Source organism: Triturus cristatus, chromosome 5_1 (genome assembly GCF_964204655.1).
Source record: "Triturus cristatus chromosome 5_1, aTriCri1.1, whole genome shotgun sequence".
Taxonomy (NCBI): domain Eukaryota; kingdom Metazoa; phylum Chordata; class Amphibia; order Caudata; family Salamandridae; genus Triturus; species Triturus cristatus.
The window spans coordinates 956,814,371-956,836,965 of NC_140587.1; the positions used below are offsets into that span (position 1 = coordinate 956,814,371).

The 22,595-nt window shown below is 40.9% G+C and overlaps 1 protein-coding gene across 5 annotated transcripts in view; it reads right to left on the minus strand.

The window, feature by feature from the left end:
- The window catches only part of PHACTR1 (phosphatase and actin regulator 1), a 1,250,807-nt gene that overhangs the window by 463,307 nt on the left and 764,905 nt on the right, over positions 1–22,595 (minus strand). The gene's annotated exons all lie outside the window — the stretch shown is intronic.

Here is a 22,595-nt window from a genome sequence, read left to right on the forward strand (position 1 = left end):
ATACCTCAACAGCGAAACAACTACATCACGCGCACAAATATTACAAATACTGAAATCCTAGAACTGTGCAACTACAACACTACAACTAAAGTTGCAGAACTGCACAGCTGCAAACACTGGACAACTACTATAACATTATATGCAACGGAGCTACTAAACATTACAACTGGATCACTCCCTGACTACAGATGCAGAGCCACTAAAACTGCAACTGCAGAACTATAGCAATTCTTCTGATTCCAGAAGAACTAGCAATCATGAGCAAGTCAGTGTTGGAAATAGGAAACTTTTAGAGAATGGGGCACACCCTTAGACACAGGTATACTAGAAGATCTCGATTTTATCAATTTATTGTTGTCCCCTACTTAGAGCATTCATCACTAGCTGCATTGGGTTATGTGTTATGACCTTGATCCGTCACAAACACAGTAGGCTTTGTCTCATTGTCAACTCACAATTTACTCACTTAACTTGATTAGCTGGTTCATAGCAGAATATCATAGTCAGACTATCATCTGACATAAATAATGTCCTCTAAGTATTGTTTATAAAATTATCTTCCGATTGGAGTTAATAGGAGAAAACCTACACCAATGAGACGATATTTGTGTAAATGATATTTAGGGCACAATATTTATGTCAGATGATATTTCAGACTATGATATTCTATGCAGCCTAAACATCCATGTTTAAGAAAGGTGCAGCTGTCTCCTTGAGAGCCTATGTTCAGTTAAGAAAGTGGTACAAGTCGGACATGGCTGGTTTTCAATATGAATGCCATGCCAGTTACTAAATTGCCATACAGGCTCATGAAAAATCACAAAGCAATTTCCAAAATTGTCATTACAGTATCACATTGCTTTATTTAAGACAGGGCCGGCTTTAGCACTGGTGGCGCCCTGTGCCACAATGTTTGTTGGCGCCACCCCACGGTCTCCCTCACTACCACCCTTTAACAGTGCCCCCTCTAGACTCCATAACCACTCTTTCTCTCTATCAGATGTATTTGATTAGTTATATAGCGCCACCTATATCAGTTTAGGGTGTCAGAGCACTTTACATCACACACACATTACACAGAGACAATCAATCATATGTGTGTAAATCAGTGTATAGGAAATATTAATTAAGCCAGAAGACTACAAGGTGAGTCACATGTCATCCACACTGACAGGCTGTATAGTTTAAGAGTGCTTGGTCTGGAGAAGCACAGACTCAGAATTTAAAACATAACCCCATGGTTGGGGGTTACATTTAATAAGGATTTTTTTTTTACCAAAATGAACCCTTTTTGAAACATTAGAATAACGAGAGACGGAGGAAAAAAATCATAATGCTCTAATCTATACCTTGCAGTTTGCATGCAGCTCTTTGATGACAGTTATTAGTTCACTGTTCCATCTTAGGATTTTAACATCTATACTGCTAGTAACAAAAGGATCTCTCTGACAAAAGCACTGATCTATTTAAACTATATGCACTTTGTGATCTGCATGGTACACATTCTATGCAGCATAAAATGAGTTAAAACTTCTACTAGAGAAAAATCCTTCACTCTCCAGGAAGAACATTAATCACCGGAGTTATCTTTACGTTTTTATTGTTGTATGAAAATTGCCGGAGGCCAGCAATGCGGCTCCCCTCGAACAGTCAGCACCCGGTGCGGTGGCACAGGTTGCACCGTCCGAGAGCCAGCCCTGATTTAAGCACACATTGCCATGCAACCACATGGCAGGATTTGCTATCATAGTCCCAATAATTTATAATTTTGTGATGATAATACCTGCCGTCATATACACATTTTCTCCAAACACAACAATATATATGTATATATATATGGAGACACGCACACATTTTTACACACACACAGTCTCATATATAAAAGCAGTTTGCTTGCTTACCCCTCAAGTCCCTTCTCCAGCCATCTGCTGAATAGGCATTTATAGTGAGACACGGGTTCCTCCACTGACCAACTGTTGGGATGGGAATGTCCCCTTATTGTTTTACAGTCATTGTTCCCTGCCCTGAGCGCCAAACTTCTAGTATCTGGTATCCCGGTTTTTAGGTCTCGGCTAGCGAAGGCTGCGCTCGCGAGATTTAATGTTTTCTAGTAGTGGGGCTTGAACCTGCCCCTCTTCTCCATTGGCTGGCTTCCTAAACGGAGGCCAGCCATTGGAGGAGAGGGGCGTCTGTCCATTTAAGCCCCGTCTTTTTCGGATTCGGGGGTGTGTTGTTTAGTTTCTTTCTCTCCTCTGGAATGTAAACATTCCAGCCAATGGGAAGAGGAGAGAAAGAAAAACACGCCCCCGAATCCGAAAATAACGCTGCGTTTCTCCGAGGCATTTCTACTTGACCTCGGAGCAGAGCTGACTTCTGCGTCTCCGTCCACTTCCTGTGCTTTGAGTAGGTGCACCACGCACGGAGTTTTCACCAGCTTAACATTTCGACTTGTTCCGCAGTTCCCTAAGCCTTTGCTGAGACACCTGTGATGCTCGTGCACACCCGCCATCCCAGAGAACCAATCTGCTTCCGTTTTATTACAAAATGGAAAATGGACGTGAGAGAAACAACAAAATAATGCAACGCCAATCGGAAAGATAGTTGATGCAGGCACTGCTTAATTTTTGCCGGTGGTTGCCCGTAGATCCCACCAGCACTCTTTTCGGCACCGACACTGACTTTTCCTCATTTGATACGAACTGTGAGCAAGAGAAATAAAAACACACAAACGGGAGAGACAGGGAAAGGGGGCACATAGGAATAAAGCAGGCCTCGGTAAGAGTGAGATAAAAGGCAGCAAGTGTCAGGCCGTGGATTGAAGAGGCCTGAGGTGAATTCAAGACCACACGGTCTTGGTCTTTGGTGCCCATGTTACTAATAGCAGCACCAGTGGAGAACTTTGAGCTCCAGCACTCATTCTTTTACAAATTAAGCACTAGGTGCAGGGGATTTGAGATAGGTTTAGGCATACTTTTATAATTCAAATAGCAGCTTTGGGGTTGGGGTTGGGGACCCCTTCGATTTAACTTCTTTTAACTGTTATAGTTTCACGGCATAAAGCAACCTAGAATTTGTTGCTGTGTTGGCGAGTCTCCTGTGTGGAACAGGATGATTTCTCCACACTCGAGGCGAGATGATGGAGCCTGTGCAGTGGTGGTGGTGGTTTTATTGTAGTGCACGGCTAGGTCACTGGGGGCGCGCAGTAGGATGCTTTTATACCCCCAGTGTCTTCTGTTAATCAGTGGTCTCTACTTCTGCCTATCTCGCAGCCTGACCCTTCCGGTGCACCCTCTAGGGACCCTTCTGCACCCATCACTTCTTCGCTCCGCCCTGGCGCAGAATTGAGTACAGTGAAGTGACATTGTATAGCGTGAAGTGACATTGTGTGGCGTAGAGTGGCACGGAGTTGAATAGCACCAAGAGTAGAGTGACATAAAACCTAGCTCTTCAATGCCTCGTCAGGGGTAGTGTTATATAAATAAAATCATAATGGAGTGCAGTGAAGCAGCATTGTGATGTGATGTGATGTGAAAGACATTTATAAAGCGCGGCGTACACTATACAGTTTCTTGGCGCTGGAGATTGAGGACGGAGAGCAACTGCCTGAGGGGAGAAAGGGAGGAAAGGAAAGGACAGAAGGGATTTTAGTCTAGTTATAAGCAGAACGGAAAAGGTAGGTCTTAAGGAGGGATCTGAAGTGAGTGTAAGAGGAAGCCAATCTTATGTCCAGGGGGAGGGAGTTCCAAAAGGAAGGAGCTAGGAACGAGAATCTAAGACCGCCCCATTTCTTACGCTTGACTTTGGGGACTGTGAGGAGAGCCAAATGAGCCGAGCGCAGATTACGGGAAGGGATATAAGAGTGGATGAGAGAGGAAATGAATGCGGGACCGAGGCCGGCAAGAGATTTGAAGATGAGGCATCCTAGCTTGAAGATGCAGCGTTCAGAGACAGGGAGCCAGTGCAAAGATTTAAGCAGGGGACGGATGTGGTGGTGTCTCGGTTGATGGAAGATAAGGCGAACCGCCTGATTCTGAACAAGCTGCAGGCGTTTACGCTGATAGCCAGGGATGCCAACATACAAAGAATTGGCGTAGTCGATTCTGGAAATGACTAGTGCCAAAAGGGCTACGGTGAGAGCTTCGATGGTAAGAAAACGTGAAATTTTCCGGATTTTACCAAGTTGAAAGAAGCAAGAAGAAACAGTGGCGTTTATCTGGGGCTTCATTGAAAGATCTTTAGTAATGATAACCCCCAGACTTTTTACTGAGTCAGAGGGGCAGGGGGGGTGGCCCAAGCTAGGGGGGCAAAAGTTAGAATTCCAAGGGGAAGATGGGCCCCCTACAAGAACCAATTCGGTCTTGTCGGGGTCAAGCTTCAGATGGTTTGCCCCCATCCAATTACTGATATGGCCGAGGATGGTTTGGAAATTGGAAACTGACTGATCCGAGGAGTCGATGTTGAAGACCAGCTGGATGTCATCCGTGTAGTTGAAAGCGGAGACATCTTTATCTCGAAGAGAACTGATCAGGGGGGTAAGGTAGAGGTTAAAGAGGAGAGGGGACAGAGATGATCCCTGAGGCACGCCGCAGGTTAGCCCCACCCTGTCCGCGGAGAACCGGGATAACCGGACCGCTTGTTGGCGGTTGGTAAGAAATGAGCGGATCCAGTGCAGGGCGGTGCCTCCTATCCCAGCCTGCCTGGCACGGTCGACCAAGAAGTTATGGTTGACCGTGTCAAAAGCGGCCGACAGATCCAGAAGCACCAGGGCCTGACAGGTGTTAGAGTCAGCTCCCCTGCGCAGTTCTTCCATAACGGAGAGTATGACCATCTCAGTGGAGTGGGCGGGCCTAAACCCGGCCTGTTGGGAGTCAAGAAAATGAGACTGCTCAATAAACGAGCTCAAGATATTGGTGACATGGGTCTCCAGCACCTTTGCAAGGTAAGGGAGGAGGGAAATGGGACGGAAGTTGCTCATGATTTTAGGGTCAGCTGTCGTTTTTTTTAGAATAGGTACTACCTCAGCTATCTTGAAGATACTAGGGACTAGGCCGGAGGAAAGGGAGTTATTCAGCAGAGCCAAGGGAGGAATAGGACAAGCAGTAAGGACCTTGCACAGGATCTTAGGAGGACAGCAGTCAGTGGGGGATCCAGAGGTAACTTTACTAAGGAGGACGGGGAATTCTGCCTCCGTGATAAGAGGGATCTGGGTAAGAGACTGGGGATAAAGGAGGTCGGCATGGGGGTTGTCTGAGGACACGGGTGAATCCGAGACAGGCGGTACTAAGATGCTGTTTTTGATTTTTACAATCTTGTCGATAAAGAAAAGATTAAGGGAATTGCAGAGCTCCTGGGAAGGGAGGGGTTTGATGGAAACTCTATCTGGGTGGGATAACTCCTCCACAATCGAGAAGATGCTTTTCGATTTATTGGCTGACTCCATGATTTTGTTGGAGAAGTGCGTGGTTTTAGCTAATACAATAGAGGATTTGTATCCTTTGAGTAAGGCTACGAACTCCACCCTGGCTTCAGGAGCATAATTTTTGTGCCACCGGCGCTCGGCTTGCCTGAGACCAAGCTTTAAAATTTTAAGGTCCTCTGAAAACCACTTCTGTGCGTCATGGAGACGTCTAGTTTTAATCAATTTGTGGGGAGCAACCACATTACTAGCAGACTCAAGCCAATAGCGAAGGTTAGAGGCGTGAGTGTCTAATGAACGAGACTCCAAGGGAGGGGAAGAGCTGAGTAGGTCAATGAACTGACTGATGTCGGCTTTATTCCAATTACGGGCAGAAAGATTAGTGTCGAGGGGCCTACTAGGGTAAGTGGAGATTTTAAGGGAGAAGGAAATGAGTGAGTGATCAGACCAGGCACACGGCAATATAAGAGGAGCCGAGATTACTAACTTAGAGGTCCAGACCTGATCCAGTAAATGCCCTTTGATATGCGTGGCGGTGTTTATGTGTTGGCAACAATTCAAAGTGCGAAGTAGATCAGAAAAGGCCAGCGAACCGGAACTTTCCTTCTCATCTTGGGGCCAGTAATTAAAATTTCCAAGGACTAGGATATTAGAATGATTAATAACAACCTGAGATAAAAAATCTCCAAACATAGAAGGAAAGTCCGGCATAGACTGAGGAGGGCGGTAAACCAAAACACAAATCAAGGGTGAAGCTTGAGAATCCAGTCTAAGTGCCAGACAATCAACCTGAGGAATACATGATACGGTGAGGGAGGAAAATCTGATGGAGAGCTTGATAATGGCTGCTACACCACCACCGGGTTTACCAGAGGTCCTGTTGGTTTGAAGAATGTAGTAACAGGGTGGGATGGCAGCCAAGATATCAGGAGAGGATCCGTCATGCAGCCAGGTTTCAGTTAGAAATAATATATCAGGGCTATCGGTGTCTAGAAGATGAAAAATTTCAATCTGATGTTTAACTAGTGAGCGGGTGTTGAGATAACACACTTTGAGCTCAAGGCAGGGGGGTACGGACCAAGGAGAAGGGTGAGAAATAGATTGAGGAGAGGTAAAGTGTGTCAGAGCGTCGAGCTCAGGAAAGGTGTTTCGAGTATGCCCCAGGCCCAGGCAGGAAAGCTGCCTGCGTGCAGAGGGAGCTAAGGGCCAGGGAGCATGTAGATCCAGCAGATCAACATGGGAATATTGAGTTATACGGTCAGAGTGACGTGCCCTGTGCCCCGGTCGGACGCGGACGGGCGCAGACGGGCTTGCCTTAGGCGCGCCATCGGCGCGCTGACGGCGCGCCCGCTGCGCTCGTCCGCTGCACGTCCGATGGATGCACATGTTTTATAGGCAGGGCGAATGAGAGTATTGGGAGGGGGCGCGGCCAGCGACGGTAGGCGTGACCTAGGGAAGTCCGTGCAATGGCGGCCAGGCGAAGGCTCTGACGCCGCGGCAGCGATGATTCCGCTGTGCGGGGGATGCCAGATAAGGAGACAAAACTAGTAAGTGCCCAGGGGGGGAAATCACAGAAATTAAAATACACAAGTATCTGCCAAAATTTTTAAAATGTGAACATGCTATCAAAACTCCCAGCTTCCGCCTCAGGAGGTAACTAACAGTGTCTGTGGTCTGTGGAGTGGCGGGGCACTGAGTAGAGTGGCATTGGACATCCACATTTAAATAAAAATTGTACTGCAAAAATTATATTTGATTCCTGAGTGAAAACTTGATATGGCCCATTTCGTCAACTGATGCAGCTAGTTTGGGACCAATTGCTAAGAGGGCACCAAAGACAGGTTGAAAACAGGGCTCTGTAATTGACTACACTAACTTGAGTGCCTCTAGAGTTCCCCCAAAAATCAGTCTTTACCCTTTCCTTCCTATCTTCACTCACCTACATGGTATGTTAAGAGACAATAGTACAGTGGAAGATCCTTCTGATTGAAGGTGGTGGGTGGGGGAGGGACCAGACCCGACATCTTTATCTGCGCCACAAGAGTGGTGGCCTGCTGGCCCACTGGTGTATAGTTCCACTGCTACAAGCTAACCTGGAACCTAACATCCCAGCATGTGTGTGGCTGTATGTATGTGTGTGGTCAGTGTGATACATGCATAGTGAGTGTCAGAGTGAGCCAGAGAGAAGGAGGCATGTGGATTACATTTTAAAAGCAGTGGCCCTTTATGTGCATAGGATGGAGGTGAGATAATGTTCCCAGACAGTGGATGTGTATTACTGCCATTCCGGATACTGGAGGAAGAGGGATCTAAACCCTGAAATGGGAGAAGTGAAAACAGCTTTGCCCTTAGAAATTTGACTAGGTCCTTTTGCAGCGGAGGGCTACTGAGTAGTATTCCTGAACACTCTCATTTGGTTGATAGTGGGGGTTAAGGGAGGGACTAAAGACTCTGTTGTTTAGAGTTTGAATGGCCCTTTAGCGGAGTCCAGCCTTTTATCTCTCCTCCTGAACACTGTTGGTTTGGTTGTTGATAGGTAGGTGCAGAATAATCACACTTCTTTTTGCCTCTCTTCTGGATTCTCCAGCCTGGAGACGACCCTGTTGTGATGAGCATCACTCTACACAAAGGCTGCATCTGGAAGTTGGCCTGAGAAAGAATATGAAAGGTGAACCGACCCAGTACTGTAACTGCAGACAGAGAATGCACATCTCCTCTCTTGTGTGCCTGTATACAAGTTCTCTCTGACTAGGAAAGGTGTGCTCCACAGAGTACCCAGAGCTCTGCCTTGCCCTGTGCTGTACACTGTGGTGGGCAGAAGCAAAGGTAGAGTTACAATGTATTAGATCAATGGATGAAACTCACTGGTGAAACGGGTCTCCATATATAGGAATAGTAAATATTAATGTTCAGCTTGTATTACTTGGATGCGCCCCCCTCTTAGAGTGGCGTACAGAAATGTTCTATGATGTTCTGCAGCTAATTCTTTGTTTTTAATTTATTGTTCTTTCCTTCTTTTTTAAATAAAAAGATTGTTAGAAAAAAAAAAAAAAAAAAAAAATATATATATATATATATATATATATATATATATATCTCCATGCGGGAGACTTATCGCATTATCGGAAGCAGACACCCAGCATAGCAGCGTGAGGCTACCACACTTAGGCCTTATCGCCAAACGAGCACACGACTGTGGCTCCTACACGGTCCCCCATTTCTACTATTCACGTAACCGACGGCATACCGCATCCTCCCAAACCTAGACGTTCCCGTGGGCTCATACGGCGCCCCCACCTCAATTCTCATCTCCGGGGTGCGATTGGACCCGGTTTCAGATACACGTGCACCGTCCTTCCGATTTCATGATTCACTCGCATCATTTTACGTGGAACTCATGATTAATTAAGGCTATATATCACACATTTAATGTCCTGATGATGATCCACGCATTGTCCACATGGATCGAAACGCCGTCGACACTTTAATACACCTTATACGTCACTAGAAATTTTATCAATTGAGTATGTAAAGGTGTTTCTTGCGATTTGTTTCCAGCATTGTGAAACTTTTGTCTGTAACAAACCGTGAGCTTTGCCAGAGCCTCCTTGTGTGTTTCCTAAATGTTTGTTTCTGTTGATGTAGTAGGATACAGGCTTGTGTCCCACTTTTTCTATCTTCGTCTGTAAATATTTCCTAAAATTATTAACGATTAAATACCAGACCTCTGTCCGGCTGGGCAAGTTTAACTAATATAGCACTGATCGGGTCTATATTTAATCACGTGTTCCTCAGGCCTAAAACACTAGCACAAACACTTCTGAACCTAACCTCTGGCTGATTGAGCTATGCACAGATTGTGAATCTAGGAAAAATTTCAACTAGTTGTGCATCAAACTACAGGAACAGATTTCCATACATAAGTAGATTGTATTCCCTATATAGATTGGTTTCCGAGGTGGAGACTGGATTAAGAAACTCTGCAGACAGATTTAAGACAAACTGAATGTAGACAACTTAAAGAGAGCAGAGTGAGAACCATCACTCCAATGACTTTGCAGTAATCGCATTAACAAATTGTAGTTTCACAATTTTTCTCTTTTGGATGTTTTTATTTGGAAAACTAATTTGATGGGTACCCGCGACATTTTTGATAGGATGGGAGGTTTACTGAGAGGTACAAGTGATATTAGGTAAAATGACTTTTGCTGGAAGTCAAATTTGGCAGTTACCCGTGATAAGGTCACGGGCACGACAAACATCCATCATTTATAAACGAAATTCATTTAAGTATTCACCAATCAATGTTTTAACTTTTATTTCTCAAAGCTTAGTTAGGTCGCAAGAATTTTGATTTCTATACTACAAGTAAAGTGTTGACACAAATGGAAGGCTGTCATCTATTAATGATCTATTAAAAATCTATTACAGGCCATTAAATTACACAGGTATTCTCAATGTGTATTACTAGTTCATTCTGAACATAGAGCAGTTCTATGGTATGATGTGCAGTTACATTTTGGTGTTTTCATTTACATGTGCACTGTTTTTTGTGCTTTGCATTTTTTGTTTGGTGCCCTGCTAATGCCAACATTCCACAGTTTATGATCTTTTATGGTAATATAAAAATGTGTGTGACGTTGTTCATTGCCGTGAAAACGAAACATTGAAGGTTGACTTTCTTATTTTGCAGGTAACTGTACTGACTGTGACCTGCTACCACTGCAGGCTTCAGTGTGGTGTAATTATTGCAAACTGATTCTAAACGTACCCTGATCTCAGAAAGCATATTTTGATTTGCTGAATTTCAAGGTACTAAACTAAATATGTTATTTTATTATTCTTAAAAGGCTTTCTCTGTTTTATGGTTTCTGATAACTATGAAAATATTAACTTGGGTGAAGTTCCTATCCGGGAAAATCAAGTATGCCAGCCATTATTAACTTTCTCTTTATGGAAGACTAGGCAGCTGGTTAATTTATTCAGCACCCAAAGCATTCTGGGACACTTGCTCCTACAAAAAAAGAGCGAAAATGCTACTGATCTGAAACTCTATCTTGTTCACCAACTGCGCACACAATCACTGGATAAGAAATCTTTGATATGCAGTGGTAGCCTATAAGCCTTTTTGAAAAGTCACCCCCCATTCCTTTTGCTATGTAACAATCTTATAACATGTTATTATAATATTTCAGACTTTAGGTAACAAATCAATATGAAAAAAACAATTTCGAGTTGATGGGACATTTTTGATCTCCCTCTCAAGACTGCATTCACAAGATTTGTGTATATTTTATTACTCGGACTTAAGCATCTTGCTTGCCAAAGAAGAAATTGTGATATGTTATTTGAAATTGCTGTAGTAAAGTCCTAGAGCCTAGTGCTGATATTGTAGGTTTTATCATGATACACTAAATATATATAAGGGCTAAGTAACTGTTTCAATGTAACTCTACATGTACAGTAGCTCTGCTCTTTTTATAATTTGGTATTCATTCTGTAATTCTGGGTTAGTCTTTGTGCAAATGTACTTTTATGGCCATAATGTGGCTGAATAAAGTTTTATCGATGATGATGTCCAAGAGCCTAATGTGAGCTCAAGAAAAATACACGTGGTATTTTGAAGTCTGCGCTCCTACGTCCACAGGTGACTTTCAAATTATTTGCCCATATGTGGATGGCACAGCACATTTCAATTGCATGCCCTTTAAATCAGAAGAATGTGGCGCCCCGTACATACATTCTTATTAGATAGTCTCCTGAAATTCTGCACCATTATGCAAAAATGTGAAATGCTAGAGTGCTCATAGATATCAGAGAACCACAAAAATAGGAAGGGTTATATGGCGAAACTACAGATCAAACTTTTTCAATCTGGTTTAAGCCAAGATCTTTTGAGAGCAGTAAAATTACATATATAATATACCAACTTAAAAAGGCTTTCCAGTCAGCCCTCCTCACCAACTGGTCCGGTCTTGTGTCAATCACATTTTTTCTTCCATTCACAACAACAAGGGGCAGTGAGCCAACCCACATCAGCTGGTGGTTAACCTGACTGTGTGTGACCGCATTCTAAACTTCCACAAGGAGTACATTTGCACACAAAGTAGTTCCCTTCAGTGCCAGGGACTAATGTGGTAATGTGTGCTTTTTGAGACCAAAAAATATTGGGGCTTTTCGCATTTTTTTAAAATTCTGGCAAAAACCATTGCACAGCAAAATAAGCAATTGCAAAGCCTGATGGATGGCAGCGAACACCAGACATTGGCTTTGTAAATACCTGTTTAAAGTTACTGTAAAAACATATGCTAAAACTGAACTCCATAGTTCAAACAGGAATCCTATATTTGCTTTTTAAATGACACACAGCACTTTATACTGGTACTAGGTTGTCCAATCTGAGAATTTGTTTATAATTGTAGTCTTGGGCTGGCATGGCTGGAGAGAGAGAGAGAAGTGGAGAGATCTGTTGGGATGGGTATTTTTACTATCATCTTATCTGAGTGTCTTTGTGAGATGCAAAGAAGTGGTCAGATTGTATAGATTTTAGGAGCTGCAGTGGTGGACTATATTCCAGACTTGTTCAGCAATGTGTGACAGATCGCGTCGTGTATTCCATGACTGCTCATTTGGTGATGTAGCACGCTCAATCTGACTCAATACGACTGTCACTTTCAGCATGCAACGCACATCAGGATATATCTTACAGAAGTATCATTCAAAACCAGCATGAGTTTTATTCAAGACAATGTTAAATACCAGAGAGCTCTTCTTTGAGTATAATAAGTTTCTTGTGTGTCTTTTTTATTCACCTGTACATATATCAATTAATTCTAGAGGGATTCTCCCATACATCATCAAGTTCGAGCAGGTTCGGTGTCCTCTCTGTAAGCTAAAGCCACGGCACTCAGTTTAGAGTTTGAAATTAATAGTTCAGTTACATCCTAATTTTCCCAACTGGACATTACTTTGTGTGCCAACATCCCACGCCCTGTCACCACCATATTAATATTTTATTTAAGTAACAGGATTTATTTTTATCTCCACATAACTGTCCGTATTTTTCACCTTTTGAAAGATGGTGTGTGAGATGACTTGCAGAAATGTATCCTGTAACTGCTGAATAGTTCTTAAAAGCAGGCATTAAACATCAACTGAGATATTACATCTGAGAGTATATACGAGTCTAACGTTTACACTGACGTGATTTGTAACTCCTTCCAATCTCTCACAAAGACACAGCCACTGTTCCCAAAACAAACACTAACAACCAATCTATTACTCCGAACTCATACCACAACATCTCATGAGGAGTGCTACCATAAATGAAATGTCAGTCTGAGGTGGAAGCCTGTCCCCCCTCTAACCTTCTTCTCTTATCACTTCATTTTCTAACCAACCGTAGTTCTTTCTCCCTCATTCAGGCTCTGTTCCAAACTCTCCTCCAGCTGGCCCAGCTGCAAGTTTATTTAATCAATCACTAAAGTCTGCTGAACTTCAAAAACCTGCAGACTTATTTTAGTTCACAATCATCTTTTCATAGAGATTATCTGAAGAGAAGATGGTGTCAGCTGACCACGGATATGCAACTACTGGTCGGACCTGGAAACTGAGCAGTCTGCAGGCAGTGGTAGTGACCACCTCTAGCAAGTAGTATCCAAGACAACCACCAATCTATGTGGCCTATCTGACTTCCTAAGTACACAGCAGCTTGCCACAATTAATCACAACCAGTAACAACTTTACTGCTACTTACATCAGCTTGGGAAAAATCTGTTTACCATGGCATTGGTCATAACCAACTCAGACCTATTTGCTGAATGTAAGCTTTCCCGCAAGGCAACCATCAGGCATACAGTCATAAAATTACAAATGTATGGATAATTACAGCTGACAAAGCAAAATAAATTTTTTCCTAAAAGGGCTTAACAAGGATTCTCGTGGTGCAAATCTTCTATATCTATGGTTTGTCAAAGGGTGTAACCAACACCAAAACTCATGCCTACTATGGTAATCTGTGACATTCCATATAAAAAAAGCCCTATCTGTAGACTTTAATTCAGAGTAATAACAATCCACCCTTAAATGCCTATTGATTAAGGTGAGCTTTTCACAAGCAACATGCCACGCCTACTGTCTTTGTCATGATTTGTCATACTCAGTATTAAAGCCTTTATCATTCACCTGTCATGATAACAAACTCACGACTACTGCAGTGAACAAACGCTTTTGACAAGGAAACCATCTGGCATTTAGATTCTATATAACAAAGTACCCACTGTAGGTTTTAATAGAGCATAATACAAATCTGTGCTTAAAGGTCTATTGACTTCAAAATATGCTTTTCCCAATACAAACGCCTGGCCTAGTGCATTTATCATAACATTTCAGAAAAAAAACAGATCAGGGCTATAGCCATAATCATTGGCTTGCCACCATAGCCAACTCAGCCCTGCTGTATCGAGTGTAAGCTTTGCCACAAGCCAAACAGTGCAATAGAAATAGCCTTTTTAGTGCAAGCACACAAATATGAAACAATCAAATCCTGCACTCGAGGAATCAACATCTGGGTGAAGCCTACACCCCTCTTCTCACTAGTGCTATGCAAGCTCTTTTTTATTGTTCACATAAGGACAACAACAGTTACAATGTCAAGCCAGACCTGAAAATTAAACAACGATCAGTCTTCCACCTAAATAGTACCAGTTACGTGTATGTTCTTTAGACTGTGCAGAATGGTTCAAAAAAGCACATATCCCTGCACTGTGCCAGAGCACACATTCATAATACGGCCAAAGGTATCTGTTTCACACCATGGAGCACTGTCTCACTCACTATCAAGTACATTTACTTTAAAGGAGTCTAAATAAGAGAATAATTTGCTTTTCAGTCAAACTATTGATGCTTTGTATATGCAGTCTAATGTACAGTAGGAGCTGGCATCGTACCTGATCTCCTCAGAATTAAAGTATTGTGTCTTGTTGTTTGCAGGAAGCGTGCAGTGTACTTTCTGTTTTTTTATTACTCTGCTGCAAGTAGCATTCAATCAATCAGGATTTATAAAGCACGGCTAATCACCTGATAGGGTATTGAGAACTTTATCAAATCTTCATAGCTAAAAATTAAAGTGCCTACAAATTCAATATTGCTTACAGGTACTGCTTCAAACCTCAGACATCAGACCTAGCATCAGCAGGATTCTGTGCCAGAAAAGCCGCAAAAGAGCAACGATGCAAAGCCAAGTTTTCAGGCAAGAGATGGAGTTTCCAAAACCCTCACAGTTACAATTCTCAGATTGCAAATGTCAAAGCAAAATATACCAGAATACTAGCCGTTACACAGTACAAGTGTACACGCTACCTCAGTGCAAAAGAATGTGTAAGGGTTGTATGTTGCTGAATTCATTTATGCATGTAAATGATCTTTAGTTCATTAACATAACGTTATTGGAACCTGATTGCATTAAAACACATTCAAGCTGAGCAGATGTAAACTCATCAGCTTAATTACTGATAATTTGCTAAGTAGTCAGTGTTTATACATTGAATTCATTTTCAAACACCCTGCACCTCGATTCCACGTAGAAAAGATATATGTTCTCAGTATACATGGCCTTGTAGTGGCCTGTTCTATTTTCACATTGAATTGCCTATTCTTGCTGACAAACTGCAAATTATATACTTTCTAAACATATCAAAGCCCACATTTACTAGTTTGCAAGGGTGCTTGTGCCACGCAGGTGCTTGTGCCACATGCTGGCCTTTTCACAGGTAATTAAATAGTCACTATGCTTTGCATTGGGTTGCGGTATGCAGGCACTTATACACTTTTAAATTTGGACTGCTCTCGTCTGCCCTACCATTCCCCTACATAACGCTATGTTCTATGGATCACAGACGTTTTCCTTCCAACACCCTGTTTATTCAGTCCATTAAAGATATCGTTATTTTTGTGAACAACTTCTAAGTGTAAGGATCCTCACATTTTCTTCACATATGCAGGTATTATAATTATGAATCATTTGTTGATCTGTTTTATTTTGTGTGTGTAACTGTACCGCCTGGTGGAACCCAAAAACTCTCCTTGAACCCTCTTAATTAGTACGCATGGAAAGTGGTGTGTAAAATGTAGACTGCCTTCTAGAATGTCTACTGTCTCTCAGCACACAGCTTCAAATAATGCATGTCCATGACCTTGGCCTATACCTACTCACAAGTATTTCAAGCATCATTAGATATCAATAGTTTTCAAAGTATGTTATATCACATTCAAAATGTGTGGCTTGCACAGTATGTTATACAAGGAGATGATGGACAGAGCGCTGAAACTTTTCAGACACTCAGCCCCAGTCACAGATCTGGGTTGAATCTATCATCATTCTTTAGCTCACTTCGCCACCTCAGTTTAGACCTAGCCATATGAAAATCAGTCTGACCCTGTGCCTCATGGGAACAGTCCAACCCGAACTGCCAAGCCAGGTCTTCCCTGAACAGGTAACACACTATGTTCTATGGATCACAGACTTTTTCCTTCCAACACCCTGTTTATTCAGTCCATTAAAGATAATCGTAATTTTTGTGAACAACTTTTAAGTGTAAGGATCCTCACAGTTTTTTCACATATGCAGGTATTATAATTATGAATCATTTGTTGATCTGTTTTATTTTGTGTGTGTAACTGTACCGCCTGGTGGAACCCAAAAACTCTCCTTGAACCCTCTTAATTAGTACGCATGGAAAGTGGTGTGTAAAATGTAGACTGCCTTCTAGAATGTCTACTGTCTCTCAGCACACAGCTTCAAATAATGCATGTCCATGACCTTGGCCTATACCTACTCACAAGTATTTCAAGCATCATTAGATATCAATAGTTTTCAAAGTATGTTATATCACATTCAAAATGTGTGGCTTGCACAGTATGTTATACAAGGAGATGATGGACAGAGCGCTGAAACTTTTCAGACACTCAGCCCCAGTCACAGATCTGGGTTGAATCTATCATCATTCTTTAGCTCACTTCGCCACCTCAGTTTAGACCTAGCCATATGAAAATCAGTCTGACCCTGTGCCTCATGGGAACAGTCCAACCCGAACTGCCAAGCCAGGTCTTCCCTGAACAGGTAACACACTATGTTCTATGGATCACAGACTTTTTCCTTCCAACACCCTGTTTATTCAGTCCATTAAAGATAATCGTAATTTTTGTGAACAACTTTTAAGTGTAAGGATCCTCACAGTTTTTTCACATATGCAGGTATTATAATTATGAATCATTTTTTGATCTGTTTTATTTTGTGTGTGTAACTGCACCGCCTGGGGGTACCCAAAAATTCTCCTTGAACCCTCTTAAATAGTACACATGGAAAGTGGGGTGTAAAATGTAGACTACCTTCTAGAATGTCTACTGTCTCTCTAGGCACACAGCTTCAAATAGTGCATGTCCAAGTGCTTGGCCTATACCTACTCACAAGTATTTTAATCATCACTTGATATCAATAATTTTCAAAGTATGTTATGTAACATTCATAATTTGTGGCTTGCACAGTATGTTATTCCACATTCAAAATCGGTGTGTACTAAAACAATAATAATTCTGTTATCTTTAGTATGTGCTAAGCTACAGAAACAGTTCAGCCACTATCTGTAACATTTATTAAGAATCCGATTCATTGGTTAAGTCAGATTTTTAATAAAGAATTAGAAAAAGCAGCTTTGAAAAATGTTTAACTTTGTATGCCTGAACCTCCAGTAGGCTAATTAGCATTAGCCTGTCAGCAGCTGGCTCCTGTTAGCCATTCTACTTTGAGGTATGATAACTTCTCTCAGAGTAAAAACAATGGTTTAGGCATATTGGCAGGAAGACCTGGGTGTGAGGTATGTGACCCCTTGCAGCTCAGGAGGGGTAACTGGGGGATGGTTCAGGTATTTCGTTAACTTGAAAAAGACCAGAGTGAGTCATGCCAATTCTTGGTTAAATATTGGAGGACATGGAGCTCTATTAAAAAGTAAAAATCTTGACTGAGTCAAGGTGCAAAAAGTATCAGAGTGACATGAGGATTTCGACAGGTATGAAATCTGTATTTTCCGCTTGGAGCTTTTCTGGCCAAAACCAACAGCTTCAGTGGGGTCATCCAGTGGCTATCCAACTTTGAAACAACCTCACTGGAAAAAGCATGCAACCCTGCCATGCTGGAGGATTTTGACTTCCATTTCTGACATTTAGTAAGAAGAAAAGTTATTCTACTTAGACGACCCACTTGGGGTATTCGACCTCCCCTCATTACAGTTGGCTTGAAATCAGACCTAGATTGCAGTAACTTCTCATTGGTGCCTTACATTTTCTTGCTCTTTGCTTTCAAATTTTTAGATTCATATCATTGTTTCCCTTGTTGGGATTTAGTGGTTTGGATGTTAATTATCTTGTTATTTTCTTCTATTGTTGGAAATTGATTGCAGGATGATTTTTATTGTGTTGTGCTTTGACTTTTTGATTGTTCTGGTACTACTAAAGACTTTGCCAACTTTTCCTGAAGGTAAGCCTGTCTGCTATGTGCCATAGCTACTCGGGGGTGAGCTTTAGTTTATTTTTTTAACCTTTGTGGACCTGACAAGATTTTGAACTTAGTACATGGGCAGGACTGACATCCGTCCCAGTTAATAACCCTTTTTCTAACCAATACAAAATAACTTAGGACAGTGTCTTCAGTTATATGTTAAAGTGGGCAAAATTGCTGGTGGTTCACCACAATGTAAGAAGACGTTATCTCTAGGATTGTTATTAACAGAATAAATCCAAGAAAAATTGACACTAAAGCTGAAATTGAGCTTTGCTTACAAATTTTTTGGGGTGAAAACTATTTTTTTTTTCAAGCGTGAATTCATATTTTGAAGACCTGAATTGGCAATTTCACAAACGGTTTGCCTTTTTTAAAACAAATTTTTCTTGTAATAATTGATCCATATATGTCTCAAAGTGTGTAGTTTTTGGGTGACATTTATTTATGTAAAATTTTCTCTGTGAAGTGCTCCTGTTGCAATAAAATGCTGTCTGTTGAGAGCTCCAATATTGCTTGAGATAAGGTAATAATAACAAGTTATTCTTTAGATAGTCTTTTATATCACAGAGGTTACCAGTGCTACAAACAACAGTTTGTGCTTACAAATGTGAGTGATTCAAAATACCTATCTGATAATCATGGAAAGTTGAGTTGGCCTTGACAGGTCACAGTAGATGTCAGTAACACATTTTTAAACTTACTTTGCCAAAAGCCTTAAATAAGGATTACGTTTCTCTCATCACTACTGCAGGTGTATAGATAAAGGTAATACCTTTGTGTTTAACACTGATTTGAAAACCTATGAGAGGTTATCAATAATTGAGAAATATGCCCAAGAGATTAAACAATTCACCACTGCACACAACTATATATAGATTTTCATGCCACTAGAAAATTTCAATGAGACTAATGGCTTATACACAAAAAGCACACAACACCCTGATAGGAAAGTGTCAGGTAAGGTAGTCAATAATCCATAGAAGATGATAGCCTTTGCTGTTTATAAATATCATGTAAAGACACATATTTGTGTTCAAAATATTAAAAGGCTCAACAAGATCAAAGATTGCCAAGTTAGAGGAAAGTTTAATATCTTCTGTTGATTATCTGTGACAGGCTGAAAAGTTATTCCCTCTAATGCTTTGAAAAAGCAGTCAAGGCCCAGCCTCCAATGGAGTTTAGGACTTTGTTGGCTTTATGCTGTCATCTGTCGAAAGAAACATGAAAATTAAAAATGAAGACTTGGATACACTTTGAAAGTGTTTTTATCAAATTGGTATGTTAATGTTAAATGCTATGGTAGGTTCTCCCGAGTGTGCTACAACCTTTCTGGGACATGTTGGTTAAACCTGACTGAGGTGATCATTTTTTGTCTAAATTTCAAACTGATCATGTCCCTTCAGTTTTTGTACAGTGATTTTTCATGCCGAAGGCAAGGAGACAAAAAGAAGAGGTGCACATACACCTGGAATCTACATGTCATAACCTAAATATTTTCCCCTTGTTATGACAAAGGGTATAAATAGCTGCGTGTAGGATAAATTTGGTAATCCAGCTGGTGACTCGCTATGTGGTGCCCTGATCTTCCCATTTGGAATGACCCTATTGAGGAAAATCAGTTTTATATTCACTAACACATCTACTGAGGGTTGTGCTTTTGGGCTCTGTGATCCCATCTCAATTTAAACTCATACCATTCACTTACTGTCTCACTTTTCTCTTATTTATCCATCTCTTCTCTATTCTACTGAAGCTTTACATCTTTCTCGTTGACCTTAATGACCAGAACCACTTCTCCTTATCCTCACGTTAGTTTACATTCAAACATGGCACACCCAGTGTCACAATTGCAAGGATACGGAACTTATGTTGTCCTCAGGACTTTTGCCTTTCATTTCCTACCCACTAATCGGAACAGGGTATGGTAGATTCACGTGAAATATCTGCTATAGCTGTTTTCAATACAAAAGACCAGCTTTCTATTGTATTAATTGCACTGGATATATTGTCAAGGTCATCAATAAAGTTATATAAAAAAGAAACAAAAACATGGCACACCTACTGCTGCTCTCTCTTTTTGTCTCTGTTCTTATTAAAAGCCTACTTCATAAGCTTTTCCTTCATTTTCATGAATCTCTTCATGGTAAAGTGACCCGTAAAGCCCACTTTTGCCAAACAATACCCACTCATTTTAAAAAGAAATGTAAGTTTGCAAAAGATGTTAAATAAACTGATTAAATCTGTTTTGTGGGTGCTCGACTCAGGACAAGTTTACAATCCTAGATTACTGCGGTAAATACTGTCAGGGAGATGGCAACTCTCACCCCTCCGCCTCCCTCCCAGTTGAGAGTAGGTCGATTTAAAGCCAGGAAAAGAGTGAGTGAGAAAGAGTATGTTTTAATGGGTACAGAACCAACAAGTTTTCCATCATTAGTCAGTACATAATTATTTTGTATTTTGGCAACAATGGTGCGTAACACTTTTTTTTGCTGTGTAGGTGATCGGCAACAGAGCAAATAAGGTTTGCTTGAAACTTAGACCACATTAAATAAAATGGTGCAGCAGTACCCCTGGAGCCGAATATCTTTATAATATGTTTGCTGGTTACATAAAAAATGGAGTCAATCAATGTTGTTGAACGTTTCAAAAATGTGATCTATTGATCGTTTTAAGGTGAACTCAATTCACGATTCCTTATTACGTAAGTAGCAAATATGACGCAGAACCTCATTGCTCCTTTTTTGCCTTAGTTCGAAAACATTTAAGCAAAACAGCAAAAATGGTACAAAATTATGTGATTCTGTTTTCGCAGTGATCTAACCTTTATGTAACATAGGTGCCTATATTCATCTATAAGTGGAGTGAATGTCCTTCCAACTGTGTGAAAACAGCCTAACCCCTAACCGAACTATGTAGTTGGAGCTCAGGCACAAATAAACAAGTGTATGATGGTTTTCCTGTTGATGTATCATGTCCTGGAATTGGCAAACAATAGACAATGATAGTTAAAGAAATGCCCAACCTACGTCTTCCACTACTCACTGCTGAATAATCTTTCATTCAGACTTTCATATTAAAACACACTTCCTCTCTCTCTTGCAGAGGTCTACTGAGATTATTTGTGTGTTTGCAGATAGATAAATACATACATCATATATAGATTAATACATAAATCATATATATAGATATGTATATAGATGATATATATATACACACACACGTAGATAGATAGATAGATAGATAGATAGATAGATAGATAGATAGATAGATAGATAGATAGATAGATAGATAGATCCACAGAGAAAACCTTAGTTAATGTTGTTAGCAGGAGCTGGGGGATGACATATTTTGGTTGGCATGATCTGACACAAAACATAAAAACACTTGAAATTCGATACGGTGCGGATGGACACCTAATTCCCACCTCTGCCATATAGTGTGAAAGATGACTTGTTGGTGGAGTGCATGACACACTGAATAATTGAGGGACTAAGTTCAATGAGTCAAACATTAAGTGAACAGTAACTGAGAAATTTATATAACTGTATGTGTTGTTAGTAAGTTAAACCATGTGTAATTGAGTATGTGAGGCATATGCTACTTGATATGCTGAAGATGTACAATCCTATCTTAATTTAGCTGACTGTCTATATTATCCATACCTGGCACTGACAGATATTCAGTTTTATGCTGAATGTTCTTATTCCACCAAATTTCCCTATAAAAGTCAGTTTATGGAAAATGGCTGTGTTGAGTGCTAACAGAGAGCAAGACATTTTTACTTGGAAATTAGTGTCAACATCACTAATTCCATTGATGATGTCACTCATTTGTGAGGTCACGAACAGAGGGTGAGGGTGCAGGAATTAAAACTGTGTGTATAGGGTAACTAGCAAATTTCTGGTGTTGACTAAATTTGATATCATAAACACTCCAACCACGTCACCCAACTGCTATCCCAAAAACCCTAACTAGAGGTTTTCAGAGTACCTTAACGGCACTGTGATGATGTAGCAATCCACAACCTATAAAGCCTTTTTTAGCCAAATAAATGCATTTCAATAACGATAGTAAAATGCTAAGAGATCATGGTAATATTTTTAAGCCACATTAAGTGTTCAATGTAAACCTTTCAAAATGGAGGCAACACAATGATCACAGTCATATATATTCCTAGCACATCAATATTAGATCTTTAATTGCAATGAGTAGGTGTACGGAAGTAGTGAGCAGCAGAGGCCATTGCCCGTTTCTACTCTTTGGCAGAAATTCACCTATGTGATTGTGATTATTAATTCAAAATGGCTCCAGGACGTTTCTCATAATCATTGATATAGAGAACAATTCAATAACAGTGATTCGTCTACCATTCAGTAGATGTACATAATTTGGGGTAAGCAATTCAAAATATCATTCATCATAAATTTCCCAAAAACATTATCATCTCTAATTCAACACAGCGATGATAACATCTTAACCTTTATTTATACAGTTAAAGATACAATGATAGAGTTTTATTCGTTTCCACAGGAGTCTGCAATTGAGCGAGTCACAGGTCATCCCCTGTTTTTGCTGTCTGAAATAACTCTATGCTTAAAATGATGACTCAAACCTATGCCAGAA